At 33.1% G+C, this 23135-nt stretch overlaps 1 protein-coding gene and 1 long non-coding RNA gene across 2 annotated transcripts in view; one reads left to right on the plus strand and one right to left on the minus strand.

Annotated features, from left to right (window-relative positions):
* LOC143054573 (uncharacterized) overlaps window positions 1–23135 on the minus strand; it is a 422571-nt gene that overhangs the window by 349984 nt on the left and 49452 nt on the right. The gene's annotated exons all lie outside the window — the stretch shown is intronic.
* Window positions 18921–19709, plus strand: LOC143054553 (uncharacterized). The gene is made up of 2 exons (XR_012971729.1): window positions 18921–19196; window positions 19552–19709. It is a non-coding gene; the product is annotated as an uncharacterized LOC143054553 (long non-coding RNA).

The following is a 23135-nucleotide window of genomic DNA, read 5'->3' on the forward strand; positions in this document are numbered from 1 at the left end:
TCGTTCAGAATGTCCATTTTTGTCGGGACACGAACCACTTCCATTGGGAATTTCACTTACTTTATATTATGTCACGACTTTTATCCTGTATTACTAACTTTGTAATACATTTATTTATCCATCTAGTTAGGTGTGAATCCTTTGTGAAGTCTGAATTATTTGTAATATTGTGCATAAGTGCCCGGAGGATACTTAGAACCACCATCTTTGCGCAAATGAGCACGTTTGCCCGGAGCTCGCAAACCGAATTATTTGATTGGTTAATATTATTCTATATATAAAGCGACGTCAGCGTACTCGTGACGTCATTCTTCTCAGTTCACTTTTTCTTGAGACACGTTCATTTTTAGCCGCATAAAGTTTAACTTTTAAATTATTTCTTATAATGTCGCAGCAGAATATTTCTTCAGATGTAGCGATGGTACGTTTGCGTAATAGTTTAATATAATTATGCCTTTTTAGGTATCTTTATTTGAGTGTTTCTATTAAAAGAAACCATTCTTTTACTTTGTTGGCACCGGGAGTCAAACTGTAAATTGCACCGGGTGCATTAGTATTTATTTAATAGTTCCGTTTATTGATCCGTTAGAGAAAAGTTATGAATATAAATTACATTTTATATTTAGATGATTTTACCAATCAACTGATTCGTTTACTGCATTTAAACCGCTTATAGCGGTACTCAAATTTAGCGGTGCTTCCAAGTTTGGATTTGGCGCACCACATCTATTTTCGGTGTCTCTGCACCGTATACGGCAAACATCATATACATTGCTAAGGCAATGCACCTGGATAAGAGATGACCATTTATTCTTAAATTGTAAACCTTGGTGCAACAGCATCTCGTTTTTATACTGTCACTTGAACCTCGGGTGCACAGGAACTTTGGGTGTAACTGAACCTTGGTGCAACCGCACCTCATTTATATACCTTAATTGAACCTTGGTGCAATCGCACCTCATTTATATACTGTAACCTAACCTTAGGTGCAATTGAACCTCAGGTGTTTATGCACCTCACCGGAAATATAGCAAGTTAACTATGAGATTGATAAATCTCATACCTTTTTAAGTTTTATGTATCCTCTTGGGACTTCTGTTTATATAATGTCATACTATTTTATAGTATAAATATTTACTATTGTTAAACTGCATAAATTCATGTTGTGCCTTACTACCAGAATAAACAGGGTGTGAACTTTTATTAGTTTTATCGTCTCTGTAAAGCCTACACAGTTAAAGTTATAGCAACAGATCGAACCCCTTTTAGAAGTATATATTTATATATATACACCTTGATATGTCGTCGTCCTATAAGTGGTCAATGCGCTGACTGGAGATACACGCCTGTGGTGGCGACGCAACAGGACCATAACTCCCAAAATCTATCCCAACCTTCCTTTTATGGTCATGAACCGTATGTTTAAATTTCATACATTTCTTTTCACTTAAACTAAAGTTATAGTGCGAAAACCAAAAGTATTCGGACGGCGACGACGATGACGACACTGACGCCAACGTGATACCAATATACGACCAAAAATTTTTCAATTTTTGCGGTCGTATGAAAATGTGAACTGAAAGTATTAACTTTTTTTTTTACCTAAATCGTTTAATTCTAAAGCAATAAACTAAACTAACAAATAACCTGACATTTTGTAAGATCAATGTATAATTGAGATAACTGTGCAGTTTTATGAAATTTCAAAATGTTATAGAAATTTTTAAAGGTAAATATCTGAAATTTAGTCTAAACTGAAAATTCTAGCATTTATATGCCCCATTTATGGGTATTATGTTTTCTGATCTGTGCGTCCGTTCGTTTGTCCGTCCTTCCATCCGTCTGTTCGTCCGTCTGTCCCGCTTCAGGTTAAAGTTTTGGTCGAGGTAGATTTTGATTAAGTTGAAGTCCAATCAACTTCAAACTTAGAACACATGTTCCCTAATGATATGATCTTTTTAATTTTAATGCCAAATTAGAGTTTTTATCCAATTTTCACGGTCCACGGAACATAGAAAATGATAGTGCGGATGGGACATCCGTGTACTAGGGAAACATTCTTGTTTCATTTATTTTAAAATCAGCTTGAATTTTTTAAAATAAATCTTTAAAGGTAAATATCTTACTTAAGTTTGAACTGAAAATTCTAGCTTTTTTTCACTTATTTCAAAATCTGCTTGAATTTTTTAAAATAAGCCGTAAGCTTAACATTTTGTCCCAATATTTTCATTTTTAGCATCAGCGGCCATGATTTGTGATGGACCAAAGCCTTATATACAATATTCAAACTAGATTTCCTAAGAAGCATCCAGGTAAAGTTTTATAACATTTACAGTGGATATATTATTTTACAAAACTTCATAGTAAAAGTGGCACAGTTTTAGCCGCCTAGAGAGTTCCTATGGAAAATTGCATTGTTTATATTTACAGAAATGCAACCTGAAAATATTGCTCTACAAACATTTCTCTGCTGAATTGTCCATATTTATGCATAAATGAAAAATGTGAAGTTAATAGTAAGAATGATATCAGTTTGTATACATTTAGTGGTGAAGTTAAAATCATCCCTTCAAAAAGTTTACGGACGCCATCACGAGTTGCTTGACAGTTATGCAATATCAGTTTTACTAATGACAAGGGATATATTTATATGTTCCAATTGTCATTTCTACAATCCGTCCCATTTTCCCAGAATGTGACCTACCTATTTACACTTATCACGGGGTTTGTACTAACATGAGCAACACAATGGATGACACATGTGGAGCAGGATCTGCTTACCCTTCCTCTTGCTCAGTCTTTATTTTTCTATGTTGTGTTTAATGTACTGTTGGTTGTATGTTGGTCTCTTTCTTTTTTTAGCCATGGGTACTCATTTTATTTTCGACTTGAAAGTTTGAATGTCCCTTTGATATATTTCGTTTCTTTTTAAGTGGCTCACTTATATATATTCAGGCTAGAATAGTTCCATACTTACATAAAGATAAATGTACATGTCATATGAAGAGAACAGGACTAGACATACATGGGCTACATTTGTAATTTACTATTTCCCAAATGGAACTATATATATTTAAAGGAGGAAATGCTATCATGCAGGACACAAAGGGGAAATCATATCTTGATATTTAAATAATACAAACTCACTTGGCACAAAAAATGTGTTGATATATCCATTTTTGTCAGAACTTCTGCCAAGGCTTTGAAATTGCTTTGAACTTTTATCTCTTTCCATTTTGATAATACCAAATACTTCGCAACCTCTATATCATTTGGATAGTTGTGTGTGATACTATCCCATTTCTTCGACATTTCTAGATATGACACTAATTCATGCATTTGGTTTGATACACAGTTGGTTGAGAAACGCAGTAATTCAATATCACTTGGTATCTGGCTTAAAGCATCATCGCTTAAACCTGTAAAAAACATTGATATAACAATTAAACATGTTAAATCTTCCTTGTAGTTAAATGTTTACTTTAGGTAGTATCTTTCAAGGAATTCCATATGTTCAGTTACAATATTTTTAAAAGTAAATACATAGCAAGAATTGGGCTGAACAAATATAAGAGCGAATAGGTTGTGTCTACTCCAAATGTAAAAGTGATCAAACGATGGACGGCGTAACCGAAATGATAAAAAAAGTATTGAAGGACCTTTGGGCAAATGAAAGGGAAACAAGTTGTCATAGGGGCAAATCAAAACCATAGATCGAAAAAGAACAGGCAACATCATGTCTATCAAATGCTTAAATGATGTCGCTCACCTTGGTATGTGTAGAAAATAAAAGGATATTGAGTATGTGCATATTCAACAACAAACTCATCATAAATACCAGGATTGAAATTTTATATTTGCGCCAGACGCACATTTCGTCTACAAATTAAAAGACTCATCAGTGATGCTCGAATAAAAAATGTTAAAAAGGCCAAATAAAGTACGAAATTGACAAAGGACACTCTCCAACATTGTAGACGAAAATAGAATTCATGACAAAGATCTCTGTTTTGTTGATCATTCACATAACTAGTCACTGGCTCAGACGTACTTTATATATAAACAAGTCTAAATTGAAAACTTTGTTCAATAACCTATGATTACGTTGGATAAAAACCGCAATTTTAATACGTGTGCATGTAAAACAAATTTCGTTGTAGAAGGGTCTAAATACAGCACGAACAACATTTTCCAAAAGACAAAAAAAACGTGAAAAAAGTATATTTAAACAATACGCATTTGACTAACGGGTCGAACAACTGATGTTCTTTAACCCTGCTCACTGCCATTGGCAATTGCCAAATAAAATTGATGACGAAATGTAACAAAATGGATCTTAATATAAAGTTAATACTAAACAGAAAACAATAAATTTGTGGCCTAGATGATCATATGCCACAAACACAAGGTGTCAATATTTTTTTGTACACCAGACCAGATATATATTGCTTTTTTGGTTGTTTTAAACTTTTTCATAAATATCAGGTAAATTCAGAAATGTAGGTGTTGTACATGCTATAGGTGTAGATCACCAAATTATCAGTAATGCAATTGTCCAAATATTTTCAATGAGAACTACTCCTTTAATCAAATTTTTCAAAGGCCTTGCTCATATCTACCTTTAATGTAAAGTTATAATATGACACTTACTGTATGGGTGAGAGTACTAATGCTTACAATGCAATTAGCCAAATAATTAACTTTATCTAAGCTTAAGCAAGCAACATAAATCCTTTGAAAAAATAATTTATCGCCATTGATTTTAAAATCTCGTACAATTCTTTACTGATATGAAACTTTTATATAAATTTTATAAATATCGGAGAAGAAATTAAAGCTTCCCAGAGCTTACAATGCATTTTCAATTTAACAAAAAAAATCCTGGCATCCATTTTTATAAATTAATATATCAATACTGATTTTTAAACTTCAGCATGATATTGCTTATAAATAAATTTTATAAAAAAAAAGAGTTATATGCTGATCAGTCTCTTCTATCCTATGTCATGAAAAACATGATTAAATATAAAGATTTCACATTCGGTCGAGTTTCATGGCTAAAAATTTTTACATGATCGATGGTCTAGAATTTGGTGATGTCTTACGATTAGATAAGAGTGATCCAGCGTCAATTACCATCTGCTATTATGTGATGTCTGACTTGATATAACTTATCAACATATTTTAAAGGAGTAACAAGACGGGATCACATGTGGAGCAGAATCTGATTATCCTTCCAGAGCACCTTTGATCACCACCAGTTTTAGTGGGGTTCTCATTCCTATGTCTTTGGTTTTCTATGTTGTGTTTTGTGTGCTGTTTTTTGTTTGTATTTTTCTTTCTAGCCATGACTTTGTCAGTTTATTTTCTACTTATAAGTTTGAATGTCCCTTTGGTATCCTTCAGCTCTCTTTTAAAGATATTACAGTGCATTTTTTTCATATAGTTTCATTTCATAACTTCTTTCAAAATAATTGATCATCACTGTTTTTATAAGTGATGACCATGACATGACCTTAAAATTGTCTTGACACTCCACTTTGTCAATTGTTAATCCACTAAAAGAAAATCATCACATTTTTATTAACATTCACAATTTCACATGTTGACACAGATTTTGAATCCACACAACTTACCTGGACAATTCTGCTCACACTCTTCCTTCTTCTGTAAAGATAGTAGAATATATAATACTAATTACTTGAATAAAACATATAAGGCAGAAATCAAGAATATTATAAACACGATAATAGACTACATTTTACAAACAGACAAGTCCATTTAACACTAACAGAAAACTAATAGAGAAAGTGATTACACAATAAGATCTTAAAGATAAATTGTGTGAAATTACTTGGTTCTAAATAGGAATATTAGCATTTTGACCTAAATTATATATTTTATGTTAAAAATCTAATTGTTTTGTATATCTTGATATAATATTCAAATTCCTCAAGTCAAGAAGGAATGAAACTTTCTTTTACCCCATGATATAAATAGACATTCAATAGCAGGTGCCTCAATTAAATGTACACTAAGTGACATCGACATTTTTCCATTTTTACGTTTACCGCCATAAGCCTGTAAATGTCATGGTGGGTCACATATAACAACCAACATGTTTCAATTTAATCTTTGCACTGCATGTTTTCTTTAGTATATTATATACAAGGAGCTTTGATTATATTTTTGAAATATTCGTCCAACATCAATAAAATACCAAGGATTTAGACACAGTAGGCTTCATTTGAAAAGGTGATATGCTAACATAGCAAATCATGTAAGGAGCTATAGCTAATGTTTAAAAATATTCCTATTCTTATACAAGATGATAAGAGAACTAAATTTGAAAATTTCAACACAATATATCTGCACATTAATTTAAAAGATTGGATTATTTACCAATATATACAAATTAATATCCTATTCTGACTCTATAGCTGGGTAGTTATTTATCTATGCTAACTCAGTTATCTACAGTACTTAAGTCTCATGTGAACAGGGTCTTACAGACAGTTTTGAACTGTATCAGATCTACGCATACATGATAAAGGCTGTGTTCACATACAATGTGGCCGAACAACACTGATAATTAACGTGTGCACTACACTACACATGATTAATGTATTGTTTGGTCACACTTGAATATTTATGTATATCTGACATGTCTGAATCATTTGATTAGTTATTCTAAAAATAGTAGATGTTTTTTTTTGTTAAATATTCCTAAATAAACTTTCTATACAGATACATGTCTCACCTGTATTTTATGTAAATATCACAATGCTGATGTTGAAATTAAAAAGCTATGTCTCAATATCTGATTTTTCACTGAACAGCATTCAGAGTCAATGAATCATGACCAGGGGGTGCCCAACCCAGGATAACGTTGAGAGTTCCATCTATATGTCCCCATTCAAATACATTGATTGTCAAACTAGAGGCTCTAAAGAGCCTGTGTCGCTCACCTTGGTCTATGTGAATATTAAAGGAAGCAGATGGATTCATGACAAAATTGTGTTTTGGTGATGGTGATGTGTTTGTACATCTTACTTTACTGAACACTGCTGCTTAAAATTATCTCTATCTATAATGAACTTGGCCCATTAGTTTCAGTGGAAAATGTCAGTAAAAATTTACAAATTTTATGAAAATTGTTAAAAATTGTTAAAAATTGACTATAAAGAACAATAACTCCTAAGGGGGTCAATTGACCATTTCGGTCATGTTGACTTATTTGTAAATCTTACTTTGCTGAACATTATTGTTGTTTACAGTTTATCTCTATCAATAATAACATTCAAGATAATGACCAAAAACAGCAAAATTTCCTTAAAACTAACAATTCAGGGTCAGCAACCCAATAACAGGTTGTCCTATTCATCTAAAAATTTCAGAGCTGATAAATGTTGACCTGATCAACAATTTTACCCTTTGTAAGATTTGCTTTAAATGCTTTGGTTTTTGAGTTATAAGCCAAAAACTCATTTTACCCCATGTTCTATTTTTAGCCATGGCGGCCATCTTGGTTGGATGGCCGGGTCACTGGACACATTTTTCAAACTACTAACCCAAAAGATGATTGTGGCCAAGTTTGGATTAATTTGGCCCAGTAGTTTCAGAGGAGAAAATTTTTGTAAAAGATTACTAATCTTTACGAAAAATGGTTAAAAATTGACTATAAAGGGCAATAACTCCTAAAGGGGTCTACTGACCATTTCAGTCATGTTGACTTATTTGTTAATCTTTCTTTGATGAACATTATTGCTGTTTATAGTTTATCTCTATCTATAATAAAATTCAAGATAATAACCAAAAAGAGCAAAATGTCCTTAAAATTACTAATTCAGGGCCAGCAACCCAACAACGGGTTGTCTGATTCATCTGAAAATTTCAAGGCAGATAGATCTTGAACTGATAAACAATTTTACCCCATGTCAGATTTGCTATAAATGCTTTGGGTTTTGAGTTATAAGCCAAAAACTGCATTTTACCCTATGTTCTATTTTTAGCCATGGCGGCCATCTTGGTTTGATAGCCGGGTCACCGGACACATTTTTCCAACTACTAACCCAAAAGATGATTGTGGCCAAGTTTGGATTAATTTGGCCCAGTAGTTTCAGAGGAGAAGATTTTTGTAAAATATTACTAAGATTTACGAAAAATGGTTAAAAATTGACTATAAAGGGCAATAACTCTTAAAGGAGTCAACTGACCATTTCAGTCATGTTGACTTATTTGTAAATCTTACTTTGCTGAACATTATTGCTGTTTACTGTTTATCTCTATCTATAATAATATTCAAGATAATAACCAAAAACAGCAAAATTTCCTTAAAATTACTTATTCAGGGGCAGCAACCCAACAATGGGTTATCCGATTCATCTGAAAATTTCAGGGCAGATAGATCTTCACCTGTTTAACAATTCTACCCCATGTCAGATTTGCTCTCAATGCTTTGGTTTTTGAGTTATGAGCCAAAAACTTTACCCCTATGTTTTATTTTTAGCCATGGCGGCCATCTTGGATGGTTGGCCGGGTCACCGGACATATTTTTTAAACTAGATACCCCAATGATGATTTTGGCCAAGTTTGGTTTAATTTGGCCCAGTAGTTTCAGAGGAGAAGATTTTTGTAAAAGTTAACGACGACGACGGACGCCGGACGCCAAGTGATGAGAAAAGCAGGCCATGTGAGCTAAAAAGGGGGTCCAACCACTGGACACCTCCCCCTAGGTGTCCAACAGTTTATTTTTATCAATTGAAACAAAGTAAAGTTCAGTTTACGCATTTAGGATCAGGGATGATTCCACTATATAGTTTAGGGCCGCTTAACGGCCCTCAAATCGGCCAGCGGCCCCAAAAAAATGTTTCCCAATTCAGGAAAATAAAACAAAAATCGGTATTTCCGGAAAAGTTTCCGTCATCGATTACGGCAACTATAATTTTTCATAGTTTGTCGTCAAAACATAGTAAAATCCGGATAAAAATGCTGACTATGATCGCATTTTATTAACAACGATTTAATTATGTCAACATGAGGTAAACAATTTTAGCGGCCGGATTCAATTGTAGTTAAAATGTTATAAGAGTATGTGGTCTCGTAAAAGTAGATCGCTCAGCAGGTTGATAAAAAATATGCTTTTTGTCAAAATGGGTGTCAAAACAGACCTCGGCAAAGAGCAAATTTTATATAACATTGATGAATGAATGTGAATCATTATGGTAAAAGCTGCTGCGGGCAGATCGCCCAGCAGAGCCGGTTATGTTGATTAAAACTTGTTTTGTAAAAGAAATTATTTTATATTTTTCTCTTTTTTCAAAAAGACAAAAGTTTGAGCGTTTTTGAAAATAATGTTGATGAAATAAGACCCCCCCCCCCCCAAAAAAAAAATACGATGTCATCATTATGGAACTGTTTCAAAAGATATGAAAATAATCCAAATAATTTTAAAGTTCACTGGTTCAATTGCTTTAAATAACTTATCAATTAAGCATATATATATACTTTTGTAATTGCTTTTCTTAATTCAACAATTGGCCAGTTCTATTTGAAATATATTTAAATTTTTTTCTCTGGTTAATATGGCAAGCCGTTTTGCTATTTAATCTAACTTCAAGATATCTCATAAACTTTATAAGATATCTTATATAATAGTTCATTAGATATTTGATATAGTTTGAAAGTTTGAAAGATATCAAATAAAGTTTATAAGATATTTTATATAGTTCACGAGATATCTGAAATAATTTATGAGATGTAGTTTATAAGATATCTCATATAATTTTCTTAATATGATATCTCATACAAAACATATTTATAAGATATTTCATATACTTTAAGATATCTTAAATAAATCTTATATATTATATGAGATATCGTATATATTATGAGATAATTTGAAATTCAAATAAATAGCTAAAGGGCCTGCCATAGGTTTATGTTAGCTGGTACTTGTGGTGTTTTTTGTAATAGGCCTCGTTTACCAAAGTTAAGATGATAGTGCATCATATGCAATGATATTCATGTATTACAACTTCCCTGGTCTCAATCCAATAATTTCTTCATGCAATCAGTGTACAGAAGAAATTAACTTAATATTCATTTTCCGTTTTTACAGGAAAATGATATATTATTTCGTCTTATATTGTATGCATAAAAAATTCCCAATTTGATATTCAAGGGACCCATTTGTAAACACCTGGAATCATCCCTGAGGATACCAACACCGCTACAATTGAAGCTCAATGTGAACCTTATCTTAAACACACAATACCTAACTAATGCTGTACAGTCTTCTTAAGATTATCTTTTGCGTATAAATAGTAAGCAGTTTACTACTATACATTTTATACATCTGGCCAAAAAGGGATCTCCATGGCCTGTTAAACGATGGCGGCCTTCCATCGTTAAAATATCATGCGCCATCGTCAAAAGATGCCCGCCATCATTAAATAATCTTCCGCCATAGTCAAATGAAACCCGCATTGTCAAAAATTGTTTTCGTTTTTCTAGCAGCCGCCATTTTTGTTAGCAATTATAATCAATTAACCCTTAGGTTATTGTATTATAATCCATAGGGCCCCCCTTGATTACAGTTTTAATGCCCTGAGGTATATCCGGCCAAAGATCACTAATCACTCGTACAGGTAGATCGACACACCTTGCATGAGATCAAGATAGATGACTGATTGCATTATTTAATAACAATTTTCAGCAAATGGAAATTAGATTAAAAAATAAATTTTAAATCCAGTAATAAAGAAAAAAAAGTTCAAGTTGAACACGTGCTTATATTGACGACTTACGCAATCAGCATCCCCCCTTTTTAAACAAGTACAAAATAAGACATTAAACTGAACATTATTCATGCCATATAACACGAGCACAGCAATTATCGATAATATTTAATATCTTTACAAGTTCAAAAGTAAATACACAATTATTAACTATAACTTGATCTGAAGAAATTTTGTATCGTAATTCCGAATTCATTCTGTAATTTACAATCAAATTGATACATCCAGTCTTCCAGTTTTCATTCAGTATCGAAAGATAAATGTTGCATAGTAAATATATTACTATGAAATAAGCTATTTAAAGTCATTAAAAAAATTCAGTTGTAAACGTTTGTCCTCCAAATCTTTTCTTCAGTGTTTTACAAAACTATTACGAAACTTCTGGTATTTGATGCTGCAAATCGTCGATTCCAGTTCTGCCTTTGACAGTGAAAAAAAAAATAAAAAAATATCCAACCGATTTTTAAGCCCTATTCAATTACCAAAATAGCAAGAATACGAAGTGGGAACCCCAAGGACAGCACATCATTCTTGACAAAGGGGGAGCAATGCAGGCTTGGCATTGGAATTGTTACAAATGACATTAAATGAAAATATTTGTTATTCTATGCTGAAATAAATAAAATAAGCAATCAAGTTATATCAGCCTTCTCACCATTCCTTTCATGGAAATTAAGCAATAAAATGTTTTCGATCACGCCACACCCGTGAACGCGGGATTTTGTCATGGTGAAAGTTCCTCTATCGTTCAGTTTTCATCCATGGAGATTCCTGCAGGCTTTGATATATGCAATGCATCTGGTTAAGAATTGGCCACATCTTCCTATCTTTATCATGTTTATGTTAGTAATAAAATAGATTGATCATGTTTATAATCATCCTATCTTTATCATGTTTATGTTAGTAATAAAATAGATTGATCATGTGTATAATCAAAACATGCTCCTAAAAAAATCTGAGTTAACAATATTGTCATTGTTATTTATTATGACATATTGTTATTATATTTTTTTATGAGATTTTGTCATATTTTATTGCACTGATAATTTTAAACACAAAATATATACCTTATCTTGGTTCCAAACCAGCCAGTTTCCTGCATTGTGTGTTAGTTTATGTTTGTCACACATCCATTCACTGGTTTGCACAGCTTCCGTTTCACTGATGAAACATTGCATCTGAGAACATGAATATTCAATGTGAAAAGGTGATTGTTGGCTGCGTTTTGCATGGATTGTGGACTGATAGAAATCTGATATTCTCTCCATTGTTGTAACCAAGCATTCCTTAACACCTGTAGCTATATCTGGTACAATTAATCCTGAGGAGGTTCTGTGGATGATGTAAAGAAGAATCTTGTTGCCTTCAACACATACAACAATATCATGTGACTTGTCAAAAGATAAACCAATAAATCCTGAAAACAGGAGTGTTCTTCCCTCGTACTGCTTTAAAGTCCACATGCTCAGACATGCACTGATGAGACGATTTGGTAGGGCTGGTGGTATGATGGTTCCTTTGAAAAGAAATGCTAAACAAATAGCTCTCTCTGGTGTACACTCTTTGTCCATGAAGCTGGTGGTGTTTCGCTCTATAACCATGCAGGGAACAAAAAAGTTTTCCACTGGTAACCGACTTCCTGTAATTGTATCATATCTTCGCTGCTCTGCCAAGATGTCCAAATAAATAAGAATGTTAAATATAAACTCTTTGTATGGCAGAATTGCACTGAAATCTTTTTGTTCCCAAATAAAATAGAGGTCCTCCCGTCTTATGGTCCCACTTTCTGACATCCGCTTGAAAGTTTCCTGCATTCTTGTTTCTTTGGGCCAAAATACTTTATCTGCAAAATATAACAAAATAAAATCTTATAAAAATAGAACAAAATGTGGTGTTAATTGCTAACAACTTGTCAACACAAAACAAACCGATTGGTATATCAGGTAGGGTTAAACATGTTTGTAACTAATTAAAGTTCCCTTGAAATCCTACAAAAGTATTTGACCAGAGAATTATTTGAGTTTTGTGAACTAGTAATTGGGTTCAAAACTTTACCTTGCCATTATGTTTTACAACTTCACATTATATTGACCAAGTGTACTAAGTTTCAACTCCATATGACCACAACTCCAAGATAAGCTACTGTCATAAGCATTTTGTATAAGTTTTCATGAAATTGTGTTGAGAAATTTGGGGACAAACGTACGGACATTGGTAAATCCTAATGACCCTAGCTGTACTATTGTAGGGGCATAGGAATGGGTTGGTTTATGTTTAATGTACAAGTTTGAAAACCAAATGGACTAATTTTAGGTTTTGATCTACGTTACTTTCGCAATAAGTGCTAAGAAATTAAGTAAAGACCCTGTAGATCATTGCATTACACATGTAACATTAATATAAATTGTAGGATGAAACAAAGATCAATTAAAAGATACATATTATCGCATAAACAGAAAGTAAGCGAATTCATTTCAGCTTTAATTGGTTTTTAACAGGATGAATAATACGAGTGAAAACCCTGGTATTGAAAAACTGTCTGCTAATTATATAATCATTCTTTAAAAAGCACTAAGAACATAACAATCATTGCTCAATATCATATATATATAACATATAAAAATATGTACTCTGACTCATTTCAAACAACGGAATTCATAAATTATTCTTTTAAACATGTTAAAGGTCAGAGTTCCAATATTAGTTGTAATATAAATATATTTGTATCTGTCACAAACACATAAAAAGAACACTCAACTGTGAAACAAGAATGGAAAAGCTCCAACCAATAGTATTGACACAAATGAGTATATATTGAAAACACAACCTGAACTGACATAAATACCTGTCACAAAGGACTTCATGATCTCTATAATAGGTATTGACATGAATACATGTCATAAACGACCCCATAACCTCCATAATAAGTATGGAAATAAATACCTGTCACAAAAAACACATTTCCTCAATTATTAGTATTGACATAAATATGTGTCACTAAGGACCTAGTACCTCCAAAATAAGTATTGACATACATGCCCGTCACTAAGGAACTAATTACCTCTATAATAAGTATTGACATACTTACCTGTCACTAAGGATCTCCTAACCTCCATAATAAAACTGATATAAATATCTGTCACAAAGACTTGCATAACCTCCATAATAAGTATTGACATAAATACATGTCACAAAGAATTTCATAGCATCCATAATACGTATTGACATAAATACCTGTCACAAAGACCCTCAGTACCTCCATAATAAGTATTGACATAAATACCTGTCATTAAGACCCTCAGTACCTCCATAATAAGTATTGATACAAATACCTGTCACTAAGGACCTCATAACCTTGATAGTAAGTACTGACTTAAATACCTGTCATTAAGAACCTCATTACCTCCAAAATAAGTATTGACATGAATACCTGTCACAAAGACTGGGAGTACCTCCATTTATAATAAGTATTAATATTAATATCTTTCATTAAGACCCTCATTACCTCAATAATAAGTATTGACATAAATATCTGTCATTAAGACCCTCAGTACCTCCATAATAAGTATTGACATAAATATCTGTCATTAAGACCCTCAGTACCTCCATAAGTATTGATATAAATACCTGTCACTAAGGACCTCATAACCTCAATAGTAAGTATTGACTTAAATACCTGTCATTAAGAACCTCATTACCTCCAAAATAAGTATTGACATGAAAACCTGTCACAAAGACTGGCAGTACCTCCATAATAAGTATTGATATGAATACCTGTCACAAAGGATCTCATAACTTCCACCATAAGAAGTGGGTTGATGATGACGTAATTTCCTAGCTGTGGAGTCTCAAAGTATACAATCTTCCCAAGTGAGTGGTTGAAATGCAGGAAATCTTTGAGTTGGTCTGGAGACAATACTGACACCTTGCTTATAGCATTTAATTCTTCAACATCCTCTAATGACAAGATTTGTTTTCCTTCGGCCACCAGTTCTGCAATCTCAAGCTCAAGGGGGACACATGCATTTGGCATTTGTTCGCCCCAGCACGGATGTTCAAACGTAAGATCTGTAATGGTCTTTTTGAGGACGTCAATTTCTGGGTCTGTTTTATCCCTTGCATTAACAAATATCCGTTGTGTAAGGATTAGGTGGTTTCTTCCCTCATGATCCTTGAACAACTCCTCTACTCCATTGTACAACTGTTCACGCTTGGACTCAACATCCTCCTGAAAGGTGATAATTAAAGACATTATCTATGATCTTTTAAAAATGATTTTTTTTCTAAAATGAATGGTCATAGTAAACATTAAAGAACATTACAAAACAGTTCATGCTTTTTATTTACTAAATAGATTTAATACACACCAATAGTTATGTATTTTGAAGTGTTATGTGTTGTCTACTAATAATATAAACAGAAAGGGAGGAATCAATGGAAAACCCCTCCCCTCAATAAACTAGAGGCTCTAAAGAGCCTGTGTCGCTCACCTTGGTCTATGTGAATATTAAACAAAGGACGCAGATGGATTCATGACAAAATTGTGTTTTGGTGATGGTGATGTGTTTGTAAATCTTACTTTACTGAACATTCTTGCTGCTTACAATTATCTCTATCTATAATGAACTTGGCCCAGTAGTTTCAGAGGAGAAGATTTTTGTAAAAGATAACTAAGATTTACGAAAAATGGTTCAAAATTGACTATAAAGGGCAATAACTCCTAAAGGGGTCAACTGACCATTTCAGTCACGCTGACTTATTTGTAAATCTTACTTTTCTGAACATTATTGCTGTTTACAGTTTATCTCTATCTATAATAATATTCAAGATAATAACCAAAAACAGCAAAATTTCCTTAAAAAAAACCAATTCAGGGGCAGCAACCCAACAACAGGTCGTCCGATTCATCTGAAAATTTCAGGGCAGATAGATCTTGACCTGATAATCAATTTTACTACATATCAGATTTGCTCTAAATGCTTTGGTTTTTGAGTTATAAGCCAAAAACTGAATTTTATCCCTATGTTCTATTTTTAGCTGTGGCGGCCATCTTGGTTGGTTGACCGGGTCATGCCACACATTTTTTAAACTAGATACCCCAATGATGATCGTGGCCAAGTTTGGTTTAATTTGGCCCAGTGGTTTCAGAGGAGAAGATTTTTGTAATAGATTACTAAGATTTACAAAAAATGGTTAAAAATTGACTATAAAGGGCAATAACTCCTAAAGGGGTCAACTGACCATTTCAGTCATGTTGACTTATTTGTAAATCTTACTTTGCTGAACATTATTGCTGTTTACAGTTTATCTCTATCTATAATAATATTCAAGATAAATAACCAATAAACAGCTGCGCCATGAGCGCATGATACGCCCGACGTCTTGTGTGGAAGTTTTATGCAATAATCATAAATAGTTTCTGAGAAAGTTTTAAGCAATAACCATATACTGTTTTTGAGAAAGGGCGGGACATGTGAAACCCCCAACCCTGTTTTTTTTTACAAAAAACTAAATATCACTAAAATAAAATTTTGAATCAAAACCAAAAAGTATACAGATCTTTAGATTAATATAACAAAGAAGTGTGTAAACTTTTAAGCAATAATCATAAATTATTTTTGAGATACGGCGCAACATGTAAAAAAAAACCTCCCCTATTTAACAAAATACTCAATAACTCCAAAATAACGTTTTGAATCATCACCAAAAAGTATACAGATCTTTAGATTGATATAACAAAGAAGTGTGTAAAGTTTTAAGCAATAATCATAAATTGTTTTTGAGATACGGCACAACATGTAAAAAAAAACCTCCCCCTTTTTTACAAAATACTCAATAACTCAAAAATGAAATTTTGAATCATCACCAAAAAGTATACAGATCTTCAGATTAATATAACAAAGACTTGTGTAAAGTTTTAAGCAATAATCATAAATCGTTTTTGAGATATGGTGCGACATGTAAAAAAACCCTCCCCCTTTTTTACAAAATACTCAATAACTCAAAAATGAAATTTTGAATCATCACCAAAAAGTATACAGATATTAAGATTAATATAACTAAGAAGTGTTTAAAGTTTTAAGCCATAATCAAGAATCGTTTTTGAGATACGGTGCGACATGTGAAAAAAACACACCCCTGTTTTAGTTACAAAGTGCCGTAACTCGAAAAGTCTTAATCTTATTTTCACTAAAAAGTATACAGATCATTTGACCATCGTAAGTAACAACTATGTTAAGTTTCATGAAATTTGGATAAGTCGTTCTCAAGTTACGGTGCGACATGTTTACGCCGGACAGACAGACGGACGGACAGACAGACGGACGGACGGACGGACAGACAGACGGACGGACACCGGACATTTGTATACCATAATACGTCCCGTCAAAATTTTGACGGGCGTATAAAAACAGCAAAATTTCCTTAAAATTACCAATTCAGGGGCAGCAACCCAAAAACAGGTTGTCCGATTCATCTGTAAATTTCAGGGCAGATAGATCTTGACCTGATAATCAATTTTACTACATGTCAGATTTGCTCTAAATGCTTTGGTTTTTGAGTTATAAGGCAACAAGAGGCTGTCACAACGACAGCAAACCGGATTTATTAATATTTATTTGTGTCCTGGCAATATCACAAGAACCATTACTGATGAATGGTGAAAGTTGAAAATCGTCAATATCAACTTTGACCTCCATTTTGTCATCAGTATCAACATCTTAAAATTTGAAAAGCTTAGATTGAATGGTTCATGAGTAAATGCAACAACGTGAATGGAAACGCCATTTCACAATCTTTCAAGAACCATAACTCCTGAACGGTAAAAGTCAAAATCGTCATTATTGAACTTGACCTCTAATTTGCCATCAGTAACAACATATAAAAATTTCAAAAGCTTTGGTTGAATGGTTCATGAGAAAATGCACGGACACGACTGGAAACACCATTTTTCAATCTTTCAAGAACCATAACTCCTGAATGGTAAAAGTCGCAATCGTCATTATTGAACTTGACCTCCATTTTGTCATCAGTAACAACATATTAAAATTTGTGAAGCTTTGGTAAAACAGTTCATGCGTAAATGCACGGACACGACTGGAAACACCATGTTTCAATCTTTCAAGAACCATAACTCCTGAACGGTAAAAGTCAAAATCGTCATTATTAAACTTGACCTCCATTTTGTCATCAGTAACAACATATTAAAATTTGGGAAGCTTAGGTAGAACAGTTCATGTGTAAATGCACGGACACGACTGGAAACTCCATTTTTCAATCTTTCAAGAACCATTACTCCTGAACGGTAAAAGTCAAAATCGTCATTATTGAACTTGACCTTCATTTAGTTGTCAGTAACAACATATTAAAATTTGGGAAGCTTAGGTAGAACAGTTCATGCGTAAATGCACGGACACGACTGGAAACTCCATTTTTCAATCTTTCAAGAACCATAACTCCTGAACGGTAAAAGTCAAAATCGCCATTATTGGACTTGATCTCCATTTTGTCATCAGTAACAACATATTAAAATTTGGAAAGCCTAGGTATAACAGTTCATGCGTAAATGCAGGGACACGACTGGAAACTCCATTTTTCAATCTTTCAAGAACCATAACTCCTGAACGGTAAAAGTCAAAATCGCCATTATTGAACTTGACCTTCATTTAGTTGTCAGTAACAACATATTAAAATTTTAAAAGCTTTGGTTGAACGGTTCATGAGTTAATGCACGGACAACATTTGATTCCCTCCCTCACGCCCGCCCGCCCGCCCGCCCGACCGACCGCCCGCCCGACCGCCGTACATCCCCAAATCAATAACCGACATTTTTGTCACAAAAATCCGGTTAAAAACTGAATTTTACCCCTATGTTCTATTTTTAGCTGTGGCGGCCATCTTGGTTGGTTGGCCGGGTCATGCCACACATTTTTTAAACTAGATACCCCAAATGTGATTGTGGCCAAGTTTGGTTTAATTTGGACCAGTAGTTTCAGAGAAGAAGATTTTTGTAAAAGATCATAGATGCCAACCCCCTTTTGACACAATCAGTAACAAACTATCAAATTTTCCGTATTTTTAAAAAGTTTTCAGTAATCATTCATAAACGTGCATTTACCAATAAAAATTACTGACGAGCATACATGTCAAGTGACATGATATTCGCGTGTAATACACGCTTTTTCAACGGTTTACACGCGAGCATTTTGTCACATGGCGTGTACACGCTTTTCACCACTTTACACGCAATTACACGCTTTTTCGTTCTTTTCATTTTTTGGTCGTTAGTGATATCGCTATTCTCGGGTTTTTCCTTATTCGGCGATAAATACCGAAAAATTCGAAGTAATTGTTTGGCTGCCGTATTGTTTATTTTTCAATATGGACAAACTGTAAAAGGTAAGTAGTTTGTGATTAGTTTTAACGATTTTGTGACTTTCTTTCAAATTCACTTTATAGGGGAAATGTGCACAGAAAGAGGTCACTTTCAGGGTCTGTACCGTCGTCTAAAGTGCTGATTGTTAAGCCAAAACGATGTGTACGGCAAGATTCAAGATTTATAAATTATATTTTGGAGTTCGAGTTTAAATGATCCAGTAACAAGTAACGCATAATTTGTGCATTCTATGTTGCAATGATAAAAAAACCAATACATGTGAGAGGAGAAATACAATGTAGCTATTTGAATAAGCATTTTAACATGTTTATCTAATGGAAATCAAATTTATAAAATATTTTTCTTTTTCAATTTCAGTTTCAAATCTAGCCAACATGGCAACAGATTTCTACAGGCCATGGGGATAAAAATATCACAGAACTGTTGGATCAGCTCTCATAGTACCAGCTTTCTTCTGATGAACTACCCAGTTTTAACCAGGCAATAGCAATGGAGCAATGGCAGAGATAATAGATGACATTTTACATTGCCAAAAAAAAAATCATTATGACATTCTTTCAAATCTTGAAGCTAATTCAGTCAAATATCAATTCCTACTGTGGGAGAGCCTTTTCAATTATAAAGATATTGACACTGAATTCTGATCAGAATTTGACTATGTTACACTTGTATTGTGTGCTGTTATCAAATAAATGTAACTAAACTTGAAACTGGCAGTTGTTTTGAATATGTGCCTAGTGGTGGTGCTTTAAAAGCAACATACATGTAACAGACCACTGTTTAATACAACAAAAATTCACAGTAGAATATATATTGTTTTTTTATATTCACAAATTTGTATGAAATTATGAACATTACCACATTCATATTAACAAGTCCGCATCTACGTCACGCGTTTTCACACGCTTTTTGACATGTCATGTCATGTCATGACATGATTTCCCATTGTCAGAGGTTGACATGTATGCTGACGAGTGGTTGCAAAGTGATGTACACTAAAATTTGTCATTTAACATGTTGTCTGTAGTATGTATTCCATTCATTAATTGTTCAGATGTTCTTGACTCAAACATTTTTGTTTTGTCAAGGAGAAGTAGAGAAAGCGGGAAAGCTACTTAATAAAATGCAAGTTTGCCTCTTCGGAAGTCAGTTAGTTACCCAACAATAGGTTGATAACTCCCGAGAAACCGGAAGCATTACATTGGCGTTTCCTAAATACTGGACCAGGACGGAAAAGTAATGATAAAAATCCGCGTTTTACAAAATTGAACGTCGATGATTGGGAATCCGTAACTATTCGACTTTGACAGTAATAGCGTAGTTTTTATCGCAAAATCGGAAAAACTACGGAAAAATCGTAATGGTTGGCATCTATGAAAGATTACTAAGATTTACGAAAAATGGTTAAAAATTGACTATAAAGGGCAATAACTCCTAAAGGGGTCAACTGACCATTTTGGTCATGTTGACTTATTTGTAAATCTTACTTTGCTGAACATTATTGCTGTTTACAGTTTATCTCTATCTATAATAATATTCAAGATAATAACCAAAAACAGCAATATTTCCTTAAAATTACCAATTCAGGGGCAGCAATTCAACAACGGGTTGTCCGATTCATCTGAAAATTGCAGGGCAGATTGATCTTGACCTGATAAACAATTTTACCCCATGTCAGATTTGCTCTAAATGCTTTGATTTTTGAGTTATAAGCCAAAAACTGCATTTTACCCCTATGTTCTATTTTTAGCCATGGCGGCCATCTTGGTTGGTTGGCCGGGTCACGCCACACATTTTTTAAACTAGATACCCCAATGATGATTGTGGCCAAGTTTGGTTTAATTTGGCCCAGTAGTTTCAGAGGAGAAGATTTTTGTAAAAGTTAACGACGACGGACGACGACGACGGACGACGACGACGGACGACGGACGCAAAGTGATGGGAAAAGCTCACTTGGCCCTTCGGGCCAGGTGAGCTAATAATTACGGTGGATTACTTCAAGGAGTTGCTCATTCAGACCTCGGTGTAAGCAAGAGTGGATAAGTGTTTCATGTGGTATGGGAATCAACTGTCATGTCCTGTTTTCGAATTTGTGCAAGTCTAGTTTAACTATGTCAAGCTTTTTTTTAAAGACTTGTGGATAAATGAACTTCGATAGGGACAAAAAGGTAGCAAAATTGAAATCAAATCCTCAAACAAAGATAGGCGTATGCCTTTAACATACACTGCATGAAATGATGCATTTATTAGAAAATTATATCCATATAAAAGCTAATATATATTTTAAATTTCAAAATTTATCATTAGTATAATCCATTTGAAAATATCTTATTTACACCGTATTTACTTTAAGTTTAATATAACCAATAAACTTTTAAGAATAAACCCAATTTACATATACTTTTAAAGTTGTATAAATCTAAAATTTATTTTCTTTTAAATTACAGTAAACCTATTTAAATGAGAAATTTTAAATTATGGAAAATTTAAGTAAATTTAATAAAATTAGAAATTTAAAGCAGAACAAATGTCTTTATTTTTCTGATTTAAACCATTTACTGTGAATTAAATTTAAAGTTTACAAATGCAATAATTAAAATAAACTTTTTATATACTAAATTAAATATTGTTAAATTTTCGTAAATTTGAAAATTATTCATATGTAATTGCCATTAAATTTAATATTTAATATCAATTTAATACCCGCAATAAACTGTTCCAAATGTTCTAAGTAACTTCTTTCTTCCTTTTTTTGTTTGTTTGTTTGTTTGTTTGTTTGTTTGTTTGTTCGTTTTTGGTTTTTTTTCGATTGTTATAAGCGTTAAAAAGGGGAAAGGGTGTGTGCAAATATGTTGATAGTTTGATGATTTACAAATCTACAAGATTCACAATTAACAAGAGTGTTTGTATTTTTATAAAGATGGTTAAGTGAGACTTAGGCCATAACCTTATGCACAAATTTTCTGTACCATATGGCTGTAAAAGTTTCAAGCTTCAGGTGTATCTTGACTTGCTATATGCCTATATGTCATTTATCGTTTTTTGTTCCGTAATGAGGTAAAAAAGAAAAAAAAGAACTGCATTTTGCTTCTAATATTCTAAACGCTAAAAAACGTTAAAAAGGACACCGGCACTTTGACTCAGCAAAAGGTAATTCGATCAATCAGTAATCAGAAGACTCTGGACTATGAATCTTAGAAAAGACTGCCCTGAGAATATTTTCACATCAAACAATTAGAATCACGAAATTGCAACGATAAACACCAAAATCGAGCAGCACACCTATATCATAGTCCCGATACTCAAGAAGTCATTTTGCAATATAAAACTCTGAAATTATATTTTTCTTATTTACACAAGAAGCCCCGGGAAACAAGTTATTTACAAGTATAAATAGTAAAGTAAATACATTTTATGTGGTCATATTCTTTATTATGCACATTCAAATAGCTACATGTTTGAAGAAGTGTTACATATTCGGCATCACATTCTGATCAAACCTTATTTTGATAAATAAAAATCTAGACAAACTGAAAATGTGTTCTTTATACTTCTATATTCATTTTTTACATTAAATTTAGGATTTCTTTTTTTCTAGAAGTCAGCGTATTGATGACATGTACATATATGTTCATTATTCGCCATACCCTGTATAAATTATAGGTATATTGATCCCAGGCCAGAGGCCAGAGATATGATTCGCACCTAAATGGGTGGATATTGGATCAATTTCTATGAAATTACGTAATCAATGTAAGATCGGAAATGTGATCCATACTATAAACGGGTGGATATTGGATCAATATACCTATAATTTACGAAGAATTGTTCTGTTAAGTTAAAGAAATCTGGGTTGAAAACATAGTTGATTTCATAGTTAAGGTACCCAAGTTTCCATACCTTTCCAACAACAATCAACAATCAACACACTATCAGTTAGA

The sequence above is a fragment of the Mytilus galloprovincialis genome, chromosome 12, assembly GCF_965363235.1.
Source record: "Mytilus galloprovincialis chromosome 12, xbMytGall1.hap1.1, whole genome shotgun sequence".
In the NCBI taxonomy this organism is placed as follows: Eukaryota; Metazoa; Mollusca; class Bivalvia; order Mytilida; family Mytilidae; genus Mytilus; species Mytilus galloprovincialis.